We start from the raw sequence: 25,570 nt of genomic DNA, 5'->3' as shown, positions 1-25,570 counted from the left end.
ATAGCTGGAGGCATTAGCTGATTGTTGGATGTTGCTCTGAGTGTTGGTCTAGGCAAAAGTAGTGGTAGAATGCATGCGTTGCCTTGCAACGTCGGAGCTGAGGTAGAGTAGCTACGCTGGGTAGTGGCCAACTGGGTGGTTCAGATGGCCTTTGTCGGGCAGATGTGGAGGTGGTACGTGGGAGCAGCAAACTGTCGTTCACGCACATGGGTAGCGGCGGCTGAGTGGTGGTATTGGTGGTGCGGGAGAAGGGCGTATTAAAAGCTGCATTTAAGACTTGCGGCGGTTGGGCAGCGACAGTAGGAGCAGGTACTGTGTGAGCGATGTTAATACATGGTGGTGGATTTGCATAGCGAGCGTTTGTATGCAAGGGTTGTTGAACGGTAGTGGCGTGGCGGTGGTGCAGGAAGGGGGGACACCAATGCCAGCGTTCAAAGCAAGCGGCTGTATAGGAGCAACAGTGGGAGGCGGCACTGTGTGAGCGGCATTGATGAGTGGCAATGAATTTGCTTGTGGAGCGAAGCTAGGTACAATTGTTGGTGGTGCACCGAATGTAGCAGCGGGCAATGAGTACGCAGCAGCAGTGGCGCAGGCGGTGGTGGTGGCAGGAGTGAAGACTATATCGGTCGTAGAAGCAACTGGTATGGCGGTATCAGCTACCCTGTCGGAAGGGAAGGCCGGCTGGTTGACGATAGCAGCACTGGAGTCTGAAACAGAGTGGACTGTAAAATCTGGATAATTAGATGTACCAGTTGAAACATCAACTCTCAACCTCTTGTCTGGGATGGATGGACCTGACGCTGGAGGTTCTGTCTCTTTTGTTGGGGTTGTTGGAGTCGATCAAGTTAGGAGGGCCGATGAAGGAGTTGAAATAATAATATTCACATTTTGTGAAATCGATGTTCTAGAAATAATTTTAATAATTTGAAATGAAAAATCAATTTCTGATAGCATAAGGCAAAAAAAATTACATTGGTGCAGACAAAATTAAGAGCTGATCATTGAGTGTTGAACAATTTGTGCATTTTTCTTATTATTAAATGTAACAAAGACATTAAAGATAAATTAAAAATTTAGATGATCACGAGTTACTTTGAATTCTGTAAAAAACTTATATAAGTTTTTTCTTTATTTTTTTACAGTTCTACGGAGATACAGGATTTTGACCAAATTTCAAAAGAAAAAATTAATCCAAAATGAATTTCAGATAATTTTGAAAACGAAACGTTTTGCAGTTTTTAACATAGATGTTAAATAAAAAAAAGTCTTTTATATCTGAAAAATTTAAACGCCCTTTTGTATTGTCAGAAATAAAATAGTTTCATAATTTTCCATTGAATTTCCCTAAAAATTGTCGAATTATATTTTTTTTTCTAACTAAAGCACTGAATCTCTGAAATCATAAAATTAAGACAAAATTATGATCCTTTATTAGATAATGAATAATAAATAGATTTAAATTTAATTTTTTTTTGATGGTTTATTGTTTTATTCAACTGCAACTTAGTAAAAAAAAAATTTTAAAGTTAGACGAGCCATTACACCAAAACTAGAGGTGAGAGATAAAATCTAACGGATTTTTTTTAATTCATGATGCCAAAATCATTCACAACATTTGCACTAAAATTAATTTCTAATCTCTACGAAAAACCTAATAAGCAACTTTTTTTTTAATTGTTTGATTTGATTGACTCAAAATATATGTAAGGTACATCAGAGCAATTGCTGACATGTGCAAACAAAGCTTTTATCCTCCACAAAGAATGTTCCATAATCAACATTTAATCCAAAAAAATGACTGTTCTCCGACGTATCATTTATTAGTTTTATACTCATTCGATCTGAGCTGATTTCTTATTTCTCCTCCTTTTTATTCCTTCCTGAATTTTTCGAATCATTCTTTATTTTTTAATATTTTCTTATTTAATTTTTAGCATTACTGAATTACGAAATTCATAAAGTAATAGCTAGAGAATTGTTGTCAACTCAGGTTTTAGATTTTTTTGATTCGATCCTTTGGCATGAAAAAGAAATGATTAGATTCGTTCTTTGAATCTTTTTCCCGTTGAACCGGGTTATTTAGATCCAAATTTAATTACCGATTCAATGTCAAAGAGTCCTATATGTAGGGCACTTAGTTGATTTTGATAATTAAAATTAAATTGACCTTTTTTTGGAATTTTTGTCTGGAATTTTTCAATATATTTTGTCAGGCCGGTGTAAGAACCGACTCATGAGGAGGCGGGGGGGTTTTGGTGACTGATTTTTACCTACGATTTTTTGCACAACAATGCACGAATAGAAAAAAAAATTAAAACAAATTATGTTTGTTACTATATTATTATTCATTTTTAAGTACTTCGATATTAAAAGTTGTCGTATCAAACCGTAACTTTAGAAAATTGGTCCCAAACCTCAAATGGTAGCTAAATTTGAGTTAATTGATAGTTGAAATCTTTGAATTTTTTAAAGAGTCTGATAGATCAAACTTAGTTGATTTGGGCAAATTGCAAATTTGAACCAAATTCATGATAATAGTATGAAATTTGGCTTAAAATAAACTGCACTAATAACACATAGCGAACCAAATACGAAATATTTTGTTTTTTCGCTAGCTGCTAGTATGCTCCATTAGAAAGCATAATTCAAATGTTATGAATATAATAATGAAACCTCATTCTACAAAATGTAACACAACACTTCCCGTAACTCAAAAATCTTTATTAAATTTGCAGAATTTTGTCTATTGGTTTCTGAAACATTAAATGCCAAATACTGATGTCCTTAATGTGTTAATAATGACAATACACTGGGAAAATATAGAATTTTGTGCAGATTTTTTAAGTGAAGGTTTTTGATTGAAAAGTAAATTTTTCTCATAAAGAATCAATTCCATAATGAAAAATCTTTTGGATAATTTTTTTTAAATAAAATTTGCTTTTTTTGCGGATAAAACAAAGAGCTCAAATTTTACCTTTTATTTGTAATTTTCAGCTGAATTGTGTTCACAAACTAATTTTGTTTAAATAATTGGAATCCGGAAATTGAATTGATAAGCAATCTTAAAACATTAAAGACCGCGAAGAAATATATGACGAGAATCACCGAAGTTTGCATTCTTTATCTCAGAAGCCCCTGGACTAAATTTTTAAAATTTAGCATTTTCAAGTATCGACAAATGTTGTGTTAAATTTTATCGAATAAAGTTTTGCACTCAAATTCAGTCCATTTGAGTTATACTTCGAAGTGTAGCATACTGTTAGTAAGCGAAATTCAAAATGCGCTTTAAAATTGTATCCAAATTTCCACACGATTTCTGAAATGTAAAAACAAATTTTTGGGAATCTTATTCAAGATCAGAATTTAATGAGCCAAGTTATAGTGCCCTCATTAATGAATCTATTATTTAATTTGTGTATTTCAGATTTAATCTAAATTCACTATTTAAATTATTTATTTTTGACCTGTATTGTGAATCAGAATTGAAATAAACATTTTCAACGATCTGAATCTTACTTTTCAATTTTGGATTGCCATTTCAAAGCTTTAATTTTTTGTAAGATTCTAATTAAATTCTAATTTGAATATAAAAAAAATCGGAAAACTATTATCACAATAATGAAAATTCATATGATCTCGAAAAACGGGATTAAAATTTGATATGAAATACAAAACCAAATTTTAACCAGGATTTCAAAGCAGCTTTTCATTTCAAATTTCTTATGATTATTCGAACTGATCAAGAATCCTAAACAGGATACAGAATCCTAAATACGAAATTAGTAAAACAATTTTGATTATGGGATGTATGGAATCAGAACCTCCGCAATGGGTCTAATTTAATTCGAAATGTAATATTCAGACCTGAATTTCGATGACCAAGCTTGGGCTTGAGGTTGGGTTTTTCAGGTTTTGGCATTAGTTTTTAGTCTAGATTTTTACTCTTGATTAACCTTACTCAATTATCATAATTTGGTTCTGAATTTGAAATTTTGAGTGTAGAGTAGAATATCTCGCTTGCTGTTCTGGATTCTTATGGGGGGGGGACCCCCCCCCCCTCGCCCCGTTCCTACGGCCATGAATTGAGTACCTTAATAGAAGCGTTTATTTTTACCTAAGATAACAGGTTCCTACATCTTTGAACTTTGGTTTTTTTTCCTCCTGTTTATAACAAAAAGTTCATCTTTTTTTTGTTGAAAATGAATAAGATCGGTATATCAGAGATCGATCCTCAAGCTTCAATTTTAAAGGTGGATCGATCCTACGACCGTCCATCTGAATCGATTTTGGAGATCTATCTTTTTCTGAAGATCGAAAAATTAGGAACCAATCCAGGCGACCATCCAGCATTTCTGCAGTACTTATTTTTCGTTATTTAGTGAAGTGGGCGCTGATTCCAATTATGCAATTAGTTTTTTTTCTAGCAGCTCTGGTTTTCGAGATAACTTCTGAAAAAAGGTAGGAATTCATTGTCTCAATTTGTGTACTTCTTGGCAAATCTGGCAAATTGTCTATTTTAATGTCTAAAAATTGTTTTTTTTTTATTTTCAAAGCGTTGATTCCTTGAAACTTAAATACATAGTCTTAATCTGAATCCTTGATTAAATGGAAAATTATAGATAGATTAAAAATCAGTATTTATTTTTCATTTAATTTTGTTGGTTCATCAGATATCAATGATTGATAGTACTCAAAATCGATCATTATGAAAATTTTCTCACGTCATATTATCAAAACAAGAGCTGATGGACAAAATCTGAGAAATGATTCGGGTTCAGGATCTTTCAAAAACTGTTAATAGAATATCGTCACCAAAAATGTTGTTCCCTTGTCCTGCCGTGTTACGTCGAAGTGACGCATAAACCATTTTAGTTTTAAGCGAATAAAAACGGTTTTCTCTTTTCCCTCTTTATTCGTTAATCTGGGACCTTTCATAAAATGTGATCTGTAGAATTTGTGCAAAGACTGATGACAAATGCAGCCTTTTGAAACAAAATTCTTCACTTTGCGTAAAATACGTACCATTGATTCAAATGGATATGCGTCAGTTCGGCGTATAAACGTTTGTTTTGATTAGACGATTCTCCGTCGGAGTGACGTTTATCCATAGTATTGTCGTGTAACCGGAACAAATTTCGTTCTTCAGTTAAAATGGCTAGTAATTTTTTTTCTACATCATTTCTGCATACATAATATATAATTGAACATTAAAAGGTGCAAAATTTTTATTCAGGTTTGAGTAAGTTTACATTAAAAGTTGATTATTTATTTAAAAGCCTAACTTTAATAGTCCTAGAAGTTGCCATTTTTTTAATGAAGTTTTAAAAAATAAACGAGGGATTTGAAGGTATCATTTAGAAGAAAACTTTTTCATTTACTTATAGGTATTATAATAAATTTTAATAAAGCAAGTTATGAGCTAATTTCTCTAACCACAAAAATAAACATTTTGCGGTTCAATAAAGATTTACTTTCTACACTTGAAAACTCGATTTAAATTTCGGATTTTAGTATGAAACTTTTTTATTCTCATGAAAACCATAAAATATATTTTCAGCTGAATTTTCACTTAAAGATAAAGTACACACAAGTTCTTTCACCAACAAAAATTTTTAATTAATAATTTATTCCATAATTAGAATCTTGTGAATATTTTTGTTTATTGATATCTAGATTTTTCAATGAACTTAATTTTAAAAATGAATTTCAACTTTATTTTTTATTTTAAATTTCTTTCGGTTTGTGGATCAAAACTGACTTTGAATGAAAATAAATTTAATTTTGAATCCTGAATCAAAATTAAGAAACAACAAACTCATGCTATTTGAATCTTAAATAAAATTCTCAACTTGGTATTTCAATTTTGATTATAAAACTTATCTTCAAGTTGAATCTGAATCTGAGTTTTTAATTTTTTATTCCGAGTCAGAACCTCACCTCTTGAACCTTAGTTCAAATCTGAATATCGAATTTGAAAACGATTTTTAAACCAAATTCCAGATAACAATTTCTAGATATTGAGAATCAGCCAAAATGCGTAATTTGTCTCAGAACCCTTAAACGGAAATCTCTTATTTGGATTATGAATTTCTAGATTTCAATATGATTCACTCTTCAGTTATTTGTTCGAAATTCAACTTGTGAGTTAGAATAAAAATTGCGAATAATGACACCGCTTCAATTCTGGATCACCATAATGAAAGTTCTTGAAGTTTCGATTCATAAGAGTTAGAAATAAAAGTTTAAAATCCAAATATCTTTTATATTCCAAATTGATAAGTTTTATTTGAATAATGAAAATGCAACTAATTTAAGTTTTAAATGCAAAACTAAGATTCAAATCATGATTTTGTGTCAATGATGAAAAACTGGAATTCAAGAATAATAAACTGGGTAAGGAATCCGAAATCTCATTACAGACATCGAAGTTTAATGTTTATAAGCAGCTCTAAAAGAAACAAAAATCTGGAGTACATAATTTTAAACTGAACATTCTTCAGATTTTTCTATTTTATTTCAAACAGATCGTCATGTACAAAAATGATTTTTTTTTTTCAAAACTGAGGAACGTCGCTTGAAAATAATACGGGTTATTGGAATTGTTCTGTATCACTTTCAAAAGCGCATGGATATGCGTCACTTCGGCGTATAAATCGCACTTTTGGCGATTCGTTTTTCTCGATTTTCTCAAAAACTGGTTGATATTTTTTAGATTTATTGAAAGCATTTGAAAGCTGGCATCAAAAAGTCAAAATCGAAAAAATGGATATGCGTCACTTCGTCATATCACGGCAGTAGTGTTTATTTATCAAGAAATAAATATCAATATCAAAATGGAATTCCTAAAACTTTTTTTTTCTTCTAATTTAGGATTGAAAAAAAAATAAAATTTTATTTTCAATTTTCTCTCCCTTGTCAAAATATTTATTTAGACTGTGGGATATGATCATGAAAAGGAGCTTAAACTATATTTGTCCTAATGTTTCATTATTAGAGAAAAATTGGAAAATATTTGCAAGCTGGTCCACCATACGTCCATTACACTAAATGGATCACGAAAAGTACAATCGCAGTTGTTTGACAATGTGGTAAGATGTAAGAAACTATTCAGTTAAAAAAGTGTCATCTGCACAAGCACATCTGTGAGTACATTATGTTAATTTGTGTTTCTTTAATGTAAATAATTTGGTCGCACGTGTCTCCAAATAAATTTGTTCTCAATGCGGATTCTAAATGTTTACAAATTTGGAAAAACAAAAACAAAGTAGTAATGATTTGTAGTCATGGAAATTGATCGCGTATTTGTCAGGATGTACGAACGATGTCCTTCACCGAACATGTGATCAAACAACAAATTTCATCCGAATAGAAAGAAACCATATTGTACACGCTTAACAAACAAATGAATGTGAGAAAACATAAAAATGTTGATCTAATTGTGAACATATGTACTTTTATTAATTTTGTTTTCCTATATCTCTAATTTGTTAAAGTTCTGGCATGAATCTCCATAATGGCGTTATTTGAATCACAACATTTCAATTGAAATTTAAAAAAATATTAGCTAAAAATATTTGCATTGGGCCAGCAAACTTCGACACTCTCTAGTCCATCTGCAGCTAGACGAAAGCGCATCAATTCCAGCAAGACCCCGTGGCGATTGGCCTGTTTCTCGCGTGAATTCCGAAAGCAGCAGGAGCAACGATGGTCAGGATGGTCCTCATCTTTATTCGCCGGGGATCTCGGAAGGAAGTTTGCACACATGTGCTGGGACGACAAAACTGCAGCAGCTCAGGCATTTCCAGATAGAACGACCGAAACATAAAAGGAAAGGACAACAGAGCTGTGTTCCATTCGGGAGGCAAAAAGTCAAACCGAAAAGTGCCAAATGTGGCGAAAAGGCTACGAACGAGTGCAGCAGCAACAAGACATTTGGCATATTTTTTGGTCCTAGAAGGTTTCCAAATTTGGATAGGCGAAGGGCAAACTAACAAAAAAAAAACAGCTCGACAGAGATGTTTCGATGCGGTTTTTCAGAAAACGCAAATGAAAACCAAGTGTGAACCAGCTGTTATTGATAGTTTGGCTTTGTCGAGTTTGAAGAGAGTGTTGTTTGGAAAAGTGCCCTTTTTTTTATCTTTGGAGAAGTTTTGGGATTTTTGTTGTTTTCGTTCATTTTTTTATAGAATAAACAAGCTTTGGATGTTTTTTCTTCCAAATTCATACGTGTATCCATTTGGGCGGGATTCTTTTTGTCGATAAATAGTTTTGCGGAAAGAGCTGACTGGCACCATATGGAAAATATGTGCATTTCCAAACATTGGAACGAAATATGATTTGGGCTAATCGATGTTTTTTTGTGTTTGTCAATGTGATGCAATCCAAATAGGACGATTGACATACTGCCGAAATGTGGAATGAATGCCATCAATATGCATCTGCGATGAATGATTTTGAACAACAACTATTTCTTCAACGATTTTTTCTAACAGTTAAGACAATTTCAGTACTGACAACATGACCAACATGAACTGTTTTCTGATACTCAGACTGGAAAATTCATAAAAATTAATGTTTGTGAATAAAAAATATTAACATTGAAATGACAAAATAAATATCAATAAAAAAACTAAAAAAAATCTAATTAAAAACCTTCAAAAAAAAATAAAAAAATAAAACTATAATTTTAAACACTTATCACATGAATGATAAAAATAAGAAAAATTAAAATACAAACAAAAATTATATAAATAACAAAAATTACAGAAATAAATAAAATTTCAAGAACTCTAAAAATTCTTCAAATTTCAAAAAATTAAAAATTAAAAAAAATACAAAAATTACCCAAACTACAAAAATAACAAAACGAATGTAACAGAACTATAAAAATTACAAAATTTCCTAAAATTTCAATAAAAACAAAAAAATATAAAAATTAAAAAAATTACGAAAATTACAAAAATTACAAAAATTACAAAAATTACAATAATTACAAAACTTACAAAAATTACAAAAATTACAAAAATTACAAAAATTACAAAAATTACAAAAATTACAAAAATTACAAAAATTACAAAAATTACAAAAATTACAAAAATTACAAAAATTACAAAAATTACAAAAATTACAAAAATTACAAAAATTACAAAAATTACAAAAATTACAAAAATTACAAAAATTACAAAAATTACAAAAATTACAAAAATTACAAAAATTACAAAAATTACAAAAATTACAAAAATTACAAAAATTACAAAAATTACAAAAATTACAAAAATTACAAAAATTACAAAAATTACAAAAATTACAAAAATTACAAAAATTACAAAAATTACAAAAATTACAAAAATTACAAAAATCACAAAAATCACAAAAATTACAAAAATTACAAAAATTACAAAAATTACAAAAATTACAAAAATTACAAAAATTACAAAAATTACAAAAATTACAAAAATTACCAAAAATTACAAAAATTACCAAAATTACAAAAATTACAAAAATTACAAAAATTACAAAAAGTACAAAAATTAAAAAAAATACAAAAAATACAAAAATTACAAAAATTACAAAAATTACAAAAATTACAAAAATTACAAAATTTACAAAAATTACAAAAATTACAAAAATTACAAAAAATACAAAAATCACAAAAATTACAAAAATTACAAAAATTACAAAAATTACAAAAATTACAAAAATTACAAAAACTACAAAAATTACAAAAATTACAAAAATTACAAAAAATACAAAAATTACAAAAATTACAAAAAGTACAAATATTACAAAAATTACAAAAAATACAAAAATTAAAAAAATTACAAAAATTACAAAAATTACAAAAATAACAAAAATTACAAAAATTACAAAAATTACAAAAATTACAAAAATTACAAAAATTACAAAAATTACAAAAATTACAAAAATTACAAAAATTACAAAAATTACAAAAATTACAAAAATTACAAAAAGTACAAAAATTACAAAAATTACAAAAATTACAAAAATTGCAAAAATTGCAAAAATTACAAAAATTACAAAAATTACAAAAATTACAAAAATTACAAAAATTACAAAAATTACAAAAATTACAAAAATTACAAAAATTACAAAAATTACAAAAATTACAAAAATTACAAAAATTACAAAAATTACAAAAATTACAAAAATTACAAAAATTACAAAAATTACAAAAATTACAAAAATTACAAAAATTACAAAAATTACAAAAATTACAAAAATTACAAAAATTACAAAAATTACAAAAATTACAAAAATTACAAAAATTACAAAAATTACAAAAATTACAAAAATTACAAAAATTACAAAAATTACAAAAATTACAAAAATTACAAAAATTGCAAAAATTACAAAAATTACAAAAATTACAAAAATTATAAAAATTACAAAAATAATAAAAACTACAAAAATTACAAAAATTACAAAAATTACAAAAATTACAAAAATTACACAAATTACAAAAATTACAAAAATTACAAAAATTACAAAAATTACAAAAATTACAAAAATTACAAAAATTACAAAAATTACAAAAATTACAAAAATTACAAAAATTACAAAAATTACAAAAATTACAAAAATTACAAAAATTACAAAAATTACAAAAATTACAAAAATTACAAAAATTACAAAAATTACAAAAATTACAAAAATTACAAAAATTACAAAAATTACAAAAATTACAAAAATTACAAAAATTACAAAAATTACAAAAATTACAAAAATTACAAAAATTACAAAAATTACAAAAATTACAAAAATTACAAAAATTGCAAAAATTACAAAAATTACAAAAATTACAAAAATTACAAAAATTATAAAAACTACAAAAATTACAAAAATTACAAAAATTACAAAAATTACAAAAATTACAAAAATTACACAAATTACAAAAATTACAAAAATTACAAAAATTACAAAAATTACAAAAATTACAAAAATTACAAAAATTACAAAAATTACAAAAATTACAAAAATTACAAAAATTACAAAAATTACAAAAATTACAAAAATTACAAAAATTACAAAAAGTACAAATATTACAAAAAATACAAAAAATACAAAAATTAAAAAAATTACAAAAATTACAAAAATTACAAAAATTACAAAAATTACAAAAATTACAAAAATTACAAAAATTACCAAAAATTACAAAAATTACCAAAATTACAAAAATTACAAAAATAACAAAAATTACAAAAAGTACAAAAATTAAAAAAAATACAAAAAATACAAAAATTACAAAAATTACAAAAATTACAAAAATTACAAAAATTACAAAATTTACAAAAATTACAAAAATTACAAAAATTACAAAAATTACAAAAAATACAAAAATCACAAAAATTACAAAAATTACAAAAATTACAAAAATTACAAAAATTACAAAAACTACAAAAATAACAAAAATTACAAAAATTACAAAAATTACAAAAATTACAAAAAGTACAAATATTACAAAAAATACAAAAAATACAAAAATTAAAAAAATTACAAAAATTACAAAAATTACAAAAATAACAAAAATTACAAAAATTACAAAAATTACAAAAATTACAAAAATTACAAAAATTACAAAAATTACAAAAATTACAAAAATTACAAAAATTACAAAAATTACAAAAATTACAAAAATTACAAAAAGTACAAAAATTACAAAAATTACAAAAATTACAAAAATTGCAAAAATTGCAAAAATTACAAAAATTACAAAAATTACAAAAATTACAAAAATTACAAAAATTACAAAAATTACAAAAATTACAAAAATTACAAAAATTACAAAAATTACAAAAATTACAAAAATTACAAAAATTACAAAAATTACAAAAATTACAAAAATTACAAAAATTATAAAAATTACAAAAATAATAAAAACTACAAAAATTACAAAAATTACAAAAATTACAAAAATTACAAAAATTACACAAATTACAAAAATTACAAAAATTACAAAAATTACAAAAATTACAAAAATTACAAAAATTACAAAAATTACAAAAATTACAAAAATTACAAAAATTACAAAAATTACAAAAATTACAAAAATTACAAAAATTACAAAAATTACAAAAATTACAAAAATTACAAAAATTACAAAAATTACAAAAATTACAAAAATTACAAAAATTACAAAAATTACAAAAATTACAAAAATTACAAAAATTACAAAAATTACAAAAATTACAAAAATTACAAAAATTACAAAAATTACAAAAATTACAAAAATTACAAAAATTACAAAAATTACAAAAATTACAAAAATTACAAAAATTACAAAAATTACAAAAATTACAAAAATTACAAAAATTACAAAAATTACAAAAATTGCAAAAATTACAAAAATTACAAAAATTACAAAAATTACAAAAATTACAAAAATTATAAAAACTACAAAAATTACAAAAATTACAAAAATTACAAAAATTACAAAAATTACAAAAATTACACAAATTACAAAAATTACAAAAATTACAAAAATTACAAAAATTACAAAAATTACAAAAATTACAAAAATTACAAAAATTACAAAAATTACAAAAATTACAAAAATTACAAAAATTACAAAAATTACAAAAATTACAAAAATTACAAAAATTACAAAAATTACAAAAATTACAAAAATTACAAAAATTACAAAAATTACAAAAATTACAAAAATTACAAAAATTACAAAAATTACAAAAATTACAAAAATTACAAAAATTACAAAAATTACAAAAATTACAAAAATTACAAAAATTACAAAAATTACAAAAATTTCAAAAATTACAAAAATTACAAAAATTACTAAAATTACTAAAATTACTAAAATTACAAAAATTTCAAAAATTACAAAAAATACAAAAATTACAAAAATTACAAAAATTACAAAAACTACAAAAATTACAAAAATTACAAAAATTACAAAAATTACAAAAATTACAAAAAATACAAAAATTAAATAAATTACAAAAATTAAAAATATTACAAAAATTACAAAAATTACAAAAAATACAAAAATTACAAAAATTACAAAAATTACAAAAATTACAAAAATTACAAAAATAACAAAAATTACAAAAATTACAAAAATTACAAAAATCCAAAAATTACAAAAATTACAAAAATTACAAAAATTACAAAAATTACAAAAATTACAAAAATTACAAAAATTACAAAAATTACAAAAATTACAAAAATTACAAAAATTACAAAAATTACAAAAATTACAAAAATTACAAAAATTACAAAAATTACAAAAATTACAAAAATTACAAAAATTACAAAAATTACAAAAATTACAAAAATTACAAAAATTACAAAAATTACAAAAATTACAAAAATTACAAAAATTACAAAAATTACAAAAATTACAAAAATTACAAAAATTACAAAAATTACAAAAATTACAAAAATTACAAAAATTACAAAAATTACAAAAATTACAAAAATTACAAAAATTACAAAAATTACAAAAATTACAAAAATTACAAAAATTACAAAAATTACAAAAATTACAAAAATTACAAAAATTACAAAAATTACACAAATAACAAAAATTACAAAAATTACAAAAATTACAACAATTACAAAAATTACAAAAATTACAAAAATTACAAAAATTACAAAAATTACAAAAATTACAAAAATTACAAAAATTACAAAAATTACAAAAATTACAAAAATTACAAAAATTACAAAAATTACAAAAATTACAAAAATTACAAAAATTACAAAAATTACAAAAATTACAAAAATTACAAAAATTACAAAAATTACAAAAATTACAAAAATTACAAAAATTACAAAAATTACAAAAATTACAAAAATTACAAAAATTACAAAAATTACAAAAATTACAAAAATTACAAAGATTACAAAAATTACAAAGATTACAAAAATTACAAAAATTACAAAAATTACAAAAATTACAAAAATTACAAAAATTACAAAAATTACAAAAATTACAAAAATTACAAGAATTACAAAAATTACAAAAATTACAAAAATTACAAAAATTACAAAAATTACAAAAATTACAAAAATTACAAAAATTACAAAAATTACAAAAATTACAAAAATTACAAAAATTACAAAAATTACAAAAATTACAAAAATTACAAGAATTACAAAAATTACAAAAATTACAAAAATTACAAAAATTACAAAAATTACAAAAATTACAAAAATTACAAAATTACAAAAATTACAAAAATTACAAAAATTACAAAAATTACAAAAATTACAAAAATTACAAAAATTACAAAAATTACAAAAATTACAAAAATTACAAAAATTACAAAAATTACAAAAATTACAAAAATTACAAAAATTACAAAAATTACAAAAATTACAAAAATTACAAAAATTACAAAAATTACAAAAATTACAAAAATTACAAAAATTACAAAAATTACAAAAATTACAAAAATTACAAAAATTACAAAAATTACAAAAATTACAAAAATTACAAAAATTACAAAAATTACAAAAATTACAAAAATTACAAAAATTACAAAAATTACAAAAATTACAAAAATTAAAAAAATTACAAAAATTTCAAAAATTACAAAAATTACAAAAATTACAAAAATTACAAAAATTACAAAAATTACAAAAATTTCAAAAATTGTAAATTACATAAATTGTAATTTTTGTAATTTTGTAATATTTGTAATTTTTGTAATTTTTGTAATTTTTGTAATTTTTGTAATTTTTGTAATTTTTGTAATTTTTGTAATTTTTGTAATTTTTGTAATTTTTGTAATTTTTGTAATTTTTGTAATTTTTGTAATTTTTGTAATTTTTGTAATTTTTGTAATTTTTGTAATTTTTGTAATTTTTGTAATTTTTGTAATTTTTGTAATTTTTGTAATTTTTGTAATTTTTGTAATTTTTGTAATTTTGTAATTTTTGTAATTTTTGTAATTTTTGTAATTTTTGTAATTTTTGTAATTTTTATACCTAATTTTTGTAATTTTTGTAATTTTTGTAATTTTTGTACTTTTTGTAATTTTTGTAATTTTTGTAATTTTTGTAATTTTTGTAATTTTTGTAATTTTTGTAATTTTTGTAATTTTTTTAATTTTTGTAATTTTTGTAATTTTTGTAATTTTTGTTATTTTTTGTAATTTTTGTAATTTTTATAATTTTTGTAATTTTTGTAATTTTTGTAATTTTTGTAATTTTTGTAATTTTTGTAATTTTTGTAATTTTTGTAATTTTTGTAATTTTTGTAATTTTTGTAATTTTTGTAATTTTTGTAATTTTTGTAATTTTTGTAATATTTGTAATTTTTGTAATTTTTGTAATTTTTGTAATTTTTGTAATTTTTGTAATTTTTGTAATTTTTGTAATTTTTGTAATTTTTGTAATTTTTGTAATTTTTGTAATTTTTGTAATTTTTGTAATTTTTGTAATTTTTGTAATTTTTGTAATTTTTGTATTTTTTGTAATTTTTGTAATTTTTGTAATTTTTGTACCTAATTTTTGTAATTTTTGTAATTTTTGTAATTTTTGTAATTTTTGTAATTTTTGTAATTTTTGTAATTTTTGTAATTTTTGTAATTTTTGTAATTTTTGTAATTTTTGTAATTTTTGTAATTTTTGTAATTTTTGTAATTTTTGTAATTTTTGTAATTTTTGTAATTTTTGTAATTTTTGTAATTTTTGTAATTTTTGTAATTTTTGTAATTTTTGTAATTTTTGTAATTTTTGTAATTTTTGTAATTTTTGTAATTTTTGTAAATTTTGTAAATTTTGTTATTTTTGTAAATTTTGTTATTTTTATAATTTTTGCAATTTTTGTAATTTTTGTTATTTTTGTAATTTTTGTAATATTTGTAATTTTTGTAATTTTTGTAATTTTTGTAATTTTTGTAATTTTTGTAATTTTTGTAATTTTTGTAATTTTTGTAATTTTTGTAATTTTTGTAATTTTTGTAATTTTTGTAATTTTTGTAATTTTTGTAATTTTTGTAATTTTTGTAATTTTTGTAATTTTTGTAATTTTTGTAATTTTTGTAATTTTTGTAATTTTTGTAATTTTTGTAATTTTTGTAATTTTTGTAATTTTTGTAATTTTTGTAATTTTTGTAATTTTTGTAATTTTTGTAATTTTTGTAATTTTTGTAATTTTTGTAATTTTTGCAATTCTTGTAATTTTTGTGATTTTTGTTATTTTTTGTTATTTATTGTAGTTTTTGTTATTTTTGTAATGTTTTTTATTTTTGTAATTTTTGTATTTTCTGTAATATTTGTAATTCCTGTAATTTTGGTAATTTTTGTATTTTTGGTATGTTTTTTAACTTTTTTATTTTTTGTATTTTTTTCAATTTTAAGATTTTATTTTTAAATAACAAAAATTTCAAGAAATTCAATCATTACGAAAGCTTTGCTATTTTCGAAAGCATCAGTCAAATCGTTTTGTGATCTTGAGGGAAGTAATAAGATTCATAGCTTAGTAGCGTCATTCAGTGATGCCAAAATCTATTATGAATTTTCCCAATGAATTTATCTGAATTGTGAAAGTTTAGTTTCAATTGCGTTATTGGTCTAAGCCAGAATATCTATAAAAATCTTCGAAACTTCTTTGCTTTGAACGTATAAAACTGATTGAAAATCAATTTTTGTTGTAGAGGAAGACTTATTTTTTTCATTACTTATCATTTAACGATAAGTTGCGATTTTTAAAACGACATGTCACCAAAACTAGATGTAATAGACAATATCCAAATAGGAAGTTGTTCTTCTGGGGAATTACGGAAATTCTGTTGATTGTATGTGATTTTATTGAAAAATATGAGTCCACCAGAAAGAAAAGTTAGATTACAGAGAAGTTAACGAAAAGAAAAACTATTTTATTTTTTTTAAAGAAGTTACGAAATATTGCAAGTTTCCTTTTGCAAACAGCATATTGGTTGTGGTTATTTTTTTTAAGTTCGCCATCATCAAGGCTTATGATGAAGTTCTGCATCAATATTTTCACAAAATACCATGGGATTTTCCTTTAGTTCTATTTTCAATAGTTTTGCAGCACATTTTGTTCAATAATCAAATTCCATCAGATAAAATTAATTTCAATCTAATTGAACTTAACGCGAACAACTTCATCCAATCGTTCGCAAAATTTTCCCACGGATCCACTCACCTGTTTCGGCATTTCTTCCAAGCATCATAAGAAAAAAGAAATCTTATGATGAGAGCTGGCAATCAACTGCGGGCAACATGATCATCCCCATCGAGGACTGTGTTAACATCTAAGGGAGCAAACTGACCTCAGCTCAGCCGCCTTCAGGAACTAAATCGGCCGACCGACCGACAGATAATTATCTTAATCATCCGAGCCCTTAGATGCGTTTTCATAAGTAGATATATCGAGCCGGGATCGTACAGGACGTTTTTCTCCTGGTCCTGCAATCAGACATCGAGGCCACGCAAACCGTTTTATCCTACGGTGTACCCAGAATGCTGGAATGAGGTCTTGAATCTCAAAGAAAGCCTTCCCCCAATCTGCGTCCCTCTCGGTCAGCCAGCCAGCCAGCCAGCCAACCATTATCAAAATTGCACAAATGGTGTGGGAACCACGCCTGACCATTTGGAACCTTGCAACAAGAGGAAGCCGCTTCTAGCAGGATTTCGGGTCCTGGGGTCTCGGGAATCAACCGAGCTCGGCCACTTGGCGGATCTACCAACATTAATAACCCACACGCAAATCTTGGCACTCTGGCTCAAGAACCAGTAAGAATGTGCTGCGCATGCACGATAAACCTGAAAATTGAGAATAAATCATCGTGACACCCCCGAGCGCAAGACGTCCGATGACGGCGACGACGGGGAAGAATGAAAACGCCAGTCAGCCAGCCAGCCAGCCAGTCACTCAGATTCGATGAAACTGTCGGCTTTCGATTATTGTTGGCGTTATTTCGAAGCTTACACGTGGACTTTAACACCAAACCCGCAACGCCGGACAGGGTGTATTTAGAATGCCTCAAATGACCCGACTTTTCAAAATTTTATGCGCTGCAGGTTTAAATTGATTCTAGGTGTAGTACAAGATCTCATGCCAAATTTTGGCCAGATCGGATAACGGGAAGGGGTCGCTCAACGAGCCTAAAGTTTGTATGGGATTTTGAAACATTTTGTTCGGCAGGAACATGAAAAAAACCGGTTTTTCATCAATAACTTTGGTCTCCTCCGGCCGATTCCTTGAATACGGTTTTTCTTAAAGCTTTAATAATAGACTAATTATTGAATCAAAATTTCAACAATATTCACTCTAAACAGATTAAAAATCTTTTCGAATAAAAAAAAAAACAATAAAAATGGAAAAAGAATCATAATAACGTGAGAAATCTATTCTAGATGTTAAAATCCTAACGATCAAATAAATTAAAAAAAAAAAAAGTGAGAAATCTATAAATGGGCCTTTATTATTGATGTATTTCGCGTGTTTCCGTGAAAAAATTATTTTCAACTGCCTTCTGCGTAGCACGAAGCATATCCATTCCATACACATTAAAGAATGATCGTCTAAAAGTTGAAAAAACTACCAATGTGGAGAAAATATACATACATAAATTTTATTTCCTTCTAAAGCGACGAAAACTACAGTGATTGAGCGCTATCCGACACCTTATTCGTTCCTAGCGGAAGAATGCAAGAGAGCGCAAGATGTTGCTCTCATAGCCTTCAAATCGTTGCGAGCAATAATATTTTCCAGTTCTCTCATTAGTCAATACTACTCATTTCCCATCTGATTGTTAGCCAATTCAAACTGACTTCATACGACATTTTATAAGATATTTTCACTATGCAGTTAGAATTTCGATTGGCAACACCATTGTAAACGACTTAAATTATCATTTCTGATACGATTTCATGTTTGCTGGGCAACACCAATTTGTTGCACTTGGTTCAAACTTCAATGTGGTTTATTAGTTTTGGAAATCTACTCGCACGTTTTTGCAATACACGCTCGTCAAGTTGATAAAGTTAGTTAGCTAATGTTCCCGCGCCAATCCTCCGGTGCATACGGCCGTGGCAAAAGACCTCCACTGTTAACAATCCGGAGAAAGTATCTTCACTTGGTCCCAGTCAAGACTCTCGTCGGTAGTTCGTATTTCGGCGGCTAGGCTTCGCCGATACGAGTTTCTGGGTCAGTCTCTTCTTCGATGTCGATGTCGATGGATTTCATTCAAGCGCCTCTCTGCAAATGACGTTCTCATCTTTTCGCAGCGTGTGCCCAATCCCTCTCTTCACTTACGTTCCCGAATCTCGATTTATAGCGCCCTTTGATGACACCGAACCACCGAAGATGTAGTTCCTCATTTGAGATCCAGTTGCCAGGCCACCAAGCGCGGATGATATTCCGCAGGCAGCGGTTTACAAATACTTGCAGTTTTCGCGTCGTCACCGCATATGTGCACCAAGTTCCGCACCGGAACAGCAATACGGATTTATCGTTTGAGTTAAAGATTCAAATTTTCGTTCGTAGAGATATCTGACGTGAGCGCCATGTGTTCCGGAGACTCGCAAATGCAAATCAGGATTTTCTGTTCCTGGTTTCGATGCCTTTCTTGGTACCACCATCAGGCATAATCTGGCTACCAAATACTGGAAGCACTCCACTTTCTGTTGCCCAGCTACCATGAAACTGGAGGGATTTTCTGTGTTGATCTCCATCGACTTGGTCTTTCCGACATTGACTTTGAGACCTGCTGCCTTGGAGCTTTCGGTGAGGTGTTCGAGTTTGCTCTGCATATCCGGTTGTGTTTGGATGAACAAAACAATATCGCCTGCCAGGTCAAGGTCGTTCAGTTGCTCCATTGTTGAAGGATTCCACGGCAATCCTCGGTTCGGTGCACAGTTGATCGATCCAGTCAGAATCTCATCCATTACGATTAGAAAAAGTGGCGGTGATAAAATACACCCCTGTCTCACTCCAGTAGTCACTGGGATTGAATCGGACAAGACACCATCGTGCAACCCCTTGCACGAAAATATCTCGTACTGTGCTTCGATGAGATGGACTAGTTTCTCTGGGACTTCCGTCGCCTTAGGGCCGCCCAGATGTTTTCGTTTGTTCCAGAATGATTCGTAGCTTTGTGATGTGGTCCACATATGATCGTCCGGATCGGAATCCAGCTTGTTGTCGTCGGAGTGCAGCGTAGAATTTCTCCTGGATCCGGTTCAGGATCACTTTGCAGAGTACATTGAGAGTTGTACAGATCAAAGTTATGCCACGCCAGTTACCGCACTCGGTCAGGTCTCCTTTCTTTGGGACCTTTACGAGGATACCCTGCATTAAGTCAGCCAGGAATGTTGCAGTATCCCGAATGTCAGCGAAAAAACATTTGTGCTGACAAAGATGGGTCGGCTTCGAGCATCTCAGCAGGAATGCAATCGATTCCAGGAGCTTTGTTGGACTTCAAGTTGTTGATTGCTGCATCTATTTCAGCCAGCGCTTTCGGATTGATGCCATTAATGCGACTTACTGTTGGTTCTTCGAGCAGCGAGTTCGGAAGAGTTGTTCAAATTGCTCAATTCAACGCTTGAGCTGATCTGTTCGGTCTTTCAACAGTTGACCTGCTCGGCTTTCAGCGGTATTCTTGCATTAGTCCTTGCACCACTAAAGCGTCAAGGAATATCATAAAGTAATCCGATATCTCCAATTGCGGCAGCTCTTTCTCCATCTTCGGCTAAGGAGTTTGTCCAGGCTCTCTTGTCTCGTCCACAAAGCATTCTTGATTCTACACCACTGTTCTTTGACTGTTCCGTCTGTCGGCAGTTTCGAGGCTAGGGATCCAAGCTGTTCAACGTATGCTCTTTTTACCTCTGGATTGCCCAACCGGCGGATGTCGTATCGACACCCGACCTTCTCCTCGCGCCGCTGGACACGACTGTGAAACTGTTCTTTCTTCTGCAAATCGGCAACGTCAGTTGGCGCATAACACTGGATCATTGTAAGGTGTGACATTGGGGTGACATTGGGGCCAAGTTGCTTAACGTAACACCTCTAAGTGCTGCTGCTGCATCATTGATTGACGGCACAAACTCGCTGAGCTTGGCCCAATTCAATATGCCCAAGAATCACAATGGACGGATATTGGATTTGGTTTTCGGTTCCAGTGACGAGCAAATTGACGTTTATCGGGCCCCTGATTCATTAGTATCGATCGACTTGCACCATCCTCCCATCGTTTTCGATCTGCCCGCTGCTCCGGTTATCAACGAGGCTCCATCAAACCTACCGACACATTGTATTAGGCCACTAAATTTTCGAAAGCTGACCTTTGATCTCCTTTCGCAATATTTGAGCGTCATTGACTGGGATGCACTCTTCGACAACTCATCGGTTGACAACATGACTGAGTTATTTTGCAGCATGATCAACAGCTGGTTAAATCTACATGTGCCTAGGTTTAAACCACCTGTTTCACCCGCTTGGAGCACACCCACTCTTCGGCAACTGCGACGTGATAAAAATGCTTGTTTACGTAGACTTCGTAAAAGCCGGAGTGAAGACTCACAAGCACAGTATAAAATAGCCAGCAAAGCCTATTGTAGATTGAACACCTCATTGTACAAGCTCCATGTATTACGCATACAATCTGGTTTACGCAATAATTCTAGAAGATTTTGGAACTTCGTCAATTCTAAACGAAAATCCAATTCAACTCCATCATCAGTATTTTACCAGGAAGCTGTAGCTGACTCTCCACAATCGTGTTGTAATTTGTTTGCGGAACATTTTCGATCCGTTTTCTCGGATACCATTTCTTCTGAACGTGAGTGCACTGAAGCTACTAATCATGTTCCCGTCGATGCAATCGATTTCAATACTTTTACTATCAATCAAGAACATATCGTATTAGCTGCGAGGAAACTGAAGAGCTCTTTTGCACCGGGACCTGACGGAATTCCTTCTGCTATCTATTGCCGCTGCATTGAAGCTTTAGCATCACCTCTAGCCCGAATCTTTAACTGCTCCTTCCAGCAACGAAAATTTCCAGATATATGGAAATCATCGTTTATGTTTCCAGTGTTTAAAAATGGAGATCGACGTAACGTGAAACAGTACAGAGGCATCACTAATTTGTCTGCAGGATCCAAGCTCTTCGAAATAATCGTTAGTTAGGCTTTATTATGAGCATCATCACAGTACATTGCAGTTGAACAACATGGGTTCATGCCGGGTAGATCGGTGTGTACCAATATGTTGGAATACACATCGTATTGCCTGAAACAGATGGAGAGAAAAATGCAAGTTGATGCTGTCTATACTGACATGAAAGCTGCATTCGATACAATCGATCATAGAGTTTTACTTGCAAAGCTAGCCAAGCTTGGTGGGCATGGCAACATGATTGATTGGCTGAGATCATTTCTAAAAGAACGCTCTATAAGGATTAAGTTTGGTGAAAGCATATCGTTTCCTTTTACTAACCGATCGGGCGTGCCCCAAGGAAGCAACTTAGGCCCGTTGCTGTTTGCTCTATTTTTCAATGACCTTATGATCAGCTTAGATGAAGGAACCTGTATTGGATATGCGGATGATCTCAAAATATTCATGCCAGTGGAATGCGTTGCTGATTGTCAAATCAGATCTTCAAATTTTGATAGATCACTTTAGTGTATGGTGTAGATATAACAAACTATCCGTTAGTGTTCCAAAATGTTCTGTTATAACCTTCCACCGCAAAAAAAACACCAATTATTTACGATTATAAGATCGGCAATCAGTTGCTAAACAGAGTTTCTGAAGTTAACGAACTTGGAGTTATCCTTGATTCGCAGCTAACGTTCAATAGCCAACGATCCTCCGTGATAAATAGAGCAAATCGTCAATTAGGCTTTATCTGTAGAGTGGCGCGAGAATTCACAGATCCGTTGTGTTTGAAGTCCCTCTACTGCGCTCTTATCCGATCAATAATTGAACACGCTGCTATTGTCTGGGCACCATATCAGCTGCATTGGATTCTACGAATTGAACGCGTGCAAAAGCGGTTCGTCCGATTCGCTTTACGACACCTGCCTTGGTGTCATCCTGAACAGCTTCCTACTTATCCCGACCGGTGTCAGCTTTTGGGATTAGATACCCTTGAACGCCGCCGAAAAATCCAACAAGCCGCATTCGTCGCCAAGATATTGAACGGAGAAGTACAGTCGCCAAACTTGATAAGAACTATCGACTTTAGCGCCCCATCAACAACCTTACGGTCCTATTCGTTGATATCGAGGCAAGTTCACAGAACATCTTATGGATACAATGAGCCATTAACAGCTATGATGCGCATATTCCAGGACACGGAGCACCTTCATCGATTTGGAGAACCAACTAGTAGTTTAACTCGACGCATGTATCAGTCCAGGTTGTTCCGTTCTATTTGAGTGTAGTGTAATTTATATCATTCATTTAAACATTTATTGTTCGATGAATTAATTAACTAAATAAATAAATAAATAAATAAATAAAGGTTTCTAACTCGTGTTCTGAATCTGGCTACGATTATTCTTTCGTTTATCGGTACCATCTTATGAGGGCCCCATAAGCGTGCGGGCTTAATAGGAAACCAACTCTTCGTTCCCAAGTAGCCTGTTCTTCTCGTGTGCCAGAGTAAAGCAGTACTTGCCCGGACTGTGTCTTGTGTTCTCCAGTATAAGGCCAACGGACTTCGCTCAGTCCCAATATCTCTAGCTTGAGGCGGCTAGCTTCTCTAGAAAGTTGAGCCTGCTTACCTGGCTGGGCAAGGGTCAAAACATTCCAAGTTCCAATTCTTCCGTGTTTTCATGTTAAAAGTCGTTGCCAAATTTCCAATTCGGTTTTTTCTTGTCTCATTTTTCGTAACAATTTAATAAATCGGGTGCAGTAGGTTGTTAGCCTAAGGTCCCTATCGCTGCCACAGATGTTAATTGCAAAGTGGATCAGTCCAGAAAAATGTTGGAAAAATTTTGAAACATTTCAATTATCAAACTATCCTTCGATTACTTCAAAAATGTTGGAAATATGTTGAAAATTTTCAATAATCAAACTTCCTTCGATTACTTCAAGATTTTTCAAATTTCTGTATTTCTGCATCTAAGGATCTGTGAACTGTCACCACAAAATAGAATTACGTCAACGTGAGTTGACGCATTGTCCTATTTGCCGCTAGTAGTATTCGAGTCATAATTCAGGGCTTTTCAATAACACTTTGTACCGTCTCGATTTCCTTCGGAAGTCGAAGCTGAAACAAGACGACAAAACTCTCAGAAACCACCAGCCACAGATTTTAATCAAGACTGAAACCCACTTCGTGCAAAAGTAAAATGAAAATTTATTAGCAAAATTGCTTAGTTAAACTGAACAGAACTTAAGCGCCAACAACAAAAAGTTGATGTTCTGAAGTCTCTTAAAACCCGAACTTTCTTCCCAGGGGTGGGTTTCCAATGAAGACTAAACAAAATGGTGTTGGCAAAATGAGGGAAGTTTGTGTAGGTTCAGGACCGTAAAGTTCTCGATGGGGCGCTAAAGTCGATTCTTATCAATTTTGGCGACTGTACTTCTCCGTTCAATATCTTGGCGACGAACTTAGTCGCCGTGGTAATATCCGTAGATCTCCGCAGCATTAAATGACCAAACACAATGCTTGAAAAGAGGTTCACAAAGTTACTGAAATGCAAACATACCGATAAAATCATCCATTCAATTGCACACAAGCTACCGCCAGAGAACTTTTCCGGCTGGGATTGGATGCCAAAACGTATAGCCAGGCCGTTAACTCCCGAGACCGTCGTAGGCTCGATTCAAACTTGTGCGTCACGTATTACTATGGCGAATTTACGGGGGAAAATACTCGAAGGCAGTAAGTGTAATAACCGCCTTCCTAAGATTTACTTTATCTGCAGCTTGCTTCTCAAAATCCGATCGAATCACTTCAAGATAAAAATGATAAGGGCTTCTCGTTTTCTTTCTGGTTTCCAAGAAAACTCCATTTTACATCTTTCCATAAATAACGAAAAGTTATTCCGTAGTCCTCATTGGTGGAATTTCCATTTTATCGGAATTTCAAATTTCAGCACACGAAGATCCACTCCCATTAAGACTGACATAATACATGTTCAAATTATGCATAGGAGATACTACGTATATTACCACTTTGGCTACTACGGGCCGTTACAACTTTTTAATTTTGGGAAAATTAACCCAAAAAACGACTTTGGCTGACTGCCCAATTTTTACACTGAAATTTTTGGAGGTCAATTCTCCCGATCTCATCCGTACACGCCAGTGGAACGCCAATTAATGTGAGTGAGAAATGCCAAAAATATTGGACCAAAATCAACTCTATAGGCGTCCACAGAAATGCCAGGTGTTTTGGATAAAAAATCAGGGCAATTTTGAAAAAAAGTTTAATGAATGATCGGTGAAATACTAATGTTTTCAGGCAAGATTTCTTGTATAATCAGGCAACTATGGATCATATTTGATACATTTATAATGATTTTGATAATTTTGAAAGTGTTTAGAATCTATTTACTATCAGCAAAAATTAGGGCAAAATCTGTGTCTAAAAAAGTCCGTATT

The sequence above is a fragment of the Uranotaenia lowii genome, chromosome 3 (genome assembly GCF_029784155.1).
Source record: "Uranotaenia lowii strain MFRU-FL chromosome 3, ASM2978415v1, whole genome shotgun sequence".
NCBI classification, from domain to species: Eukaryota; Metazoa; Arthropoda; class Insecta; order Diptera; family Culicidae; genus Uranotaenia; species Uranotaenia lowii.
The sequence above is the reverse complement of the archived record's forward strand: the minus strand, read 5'-3'. Positions refer to the sequence as shown.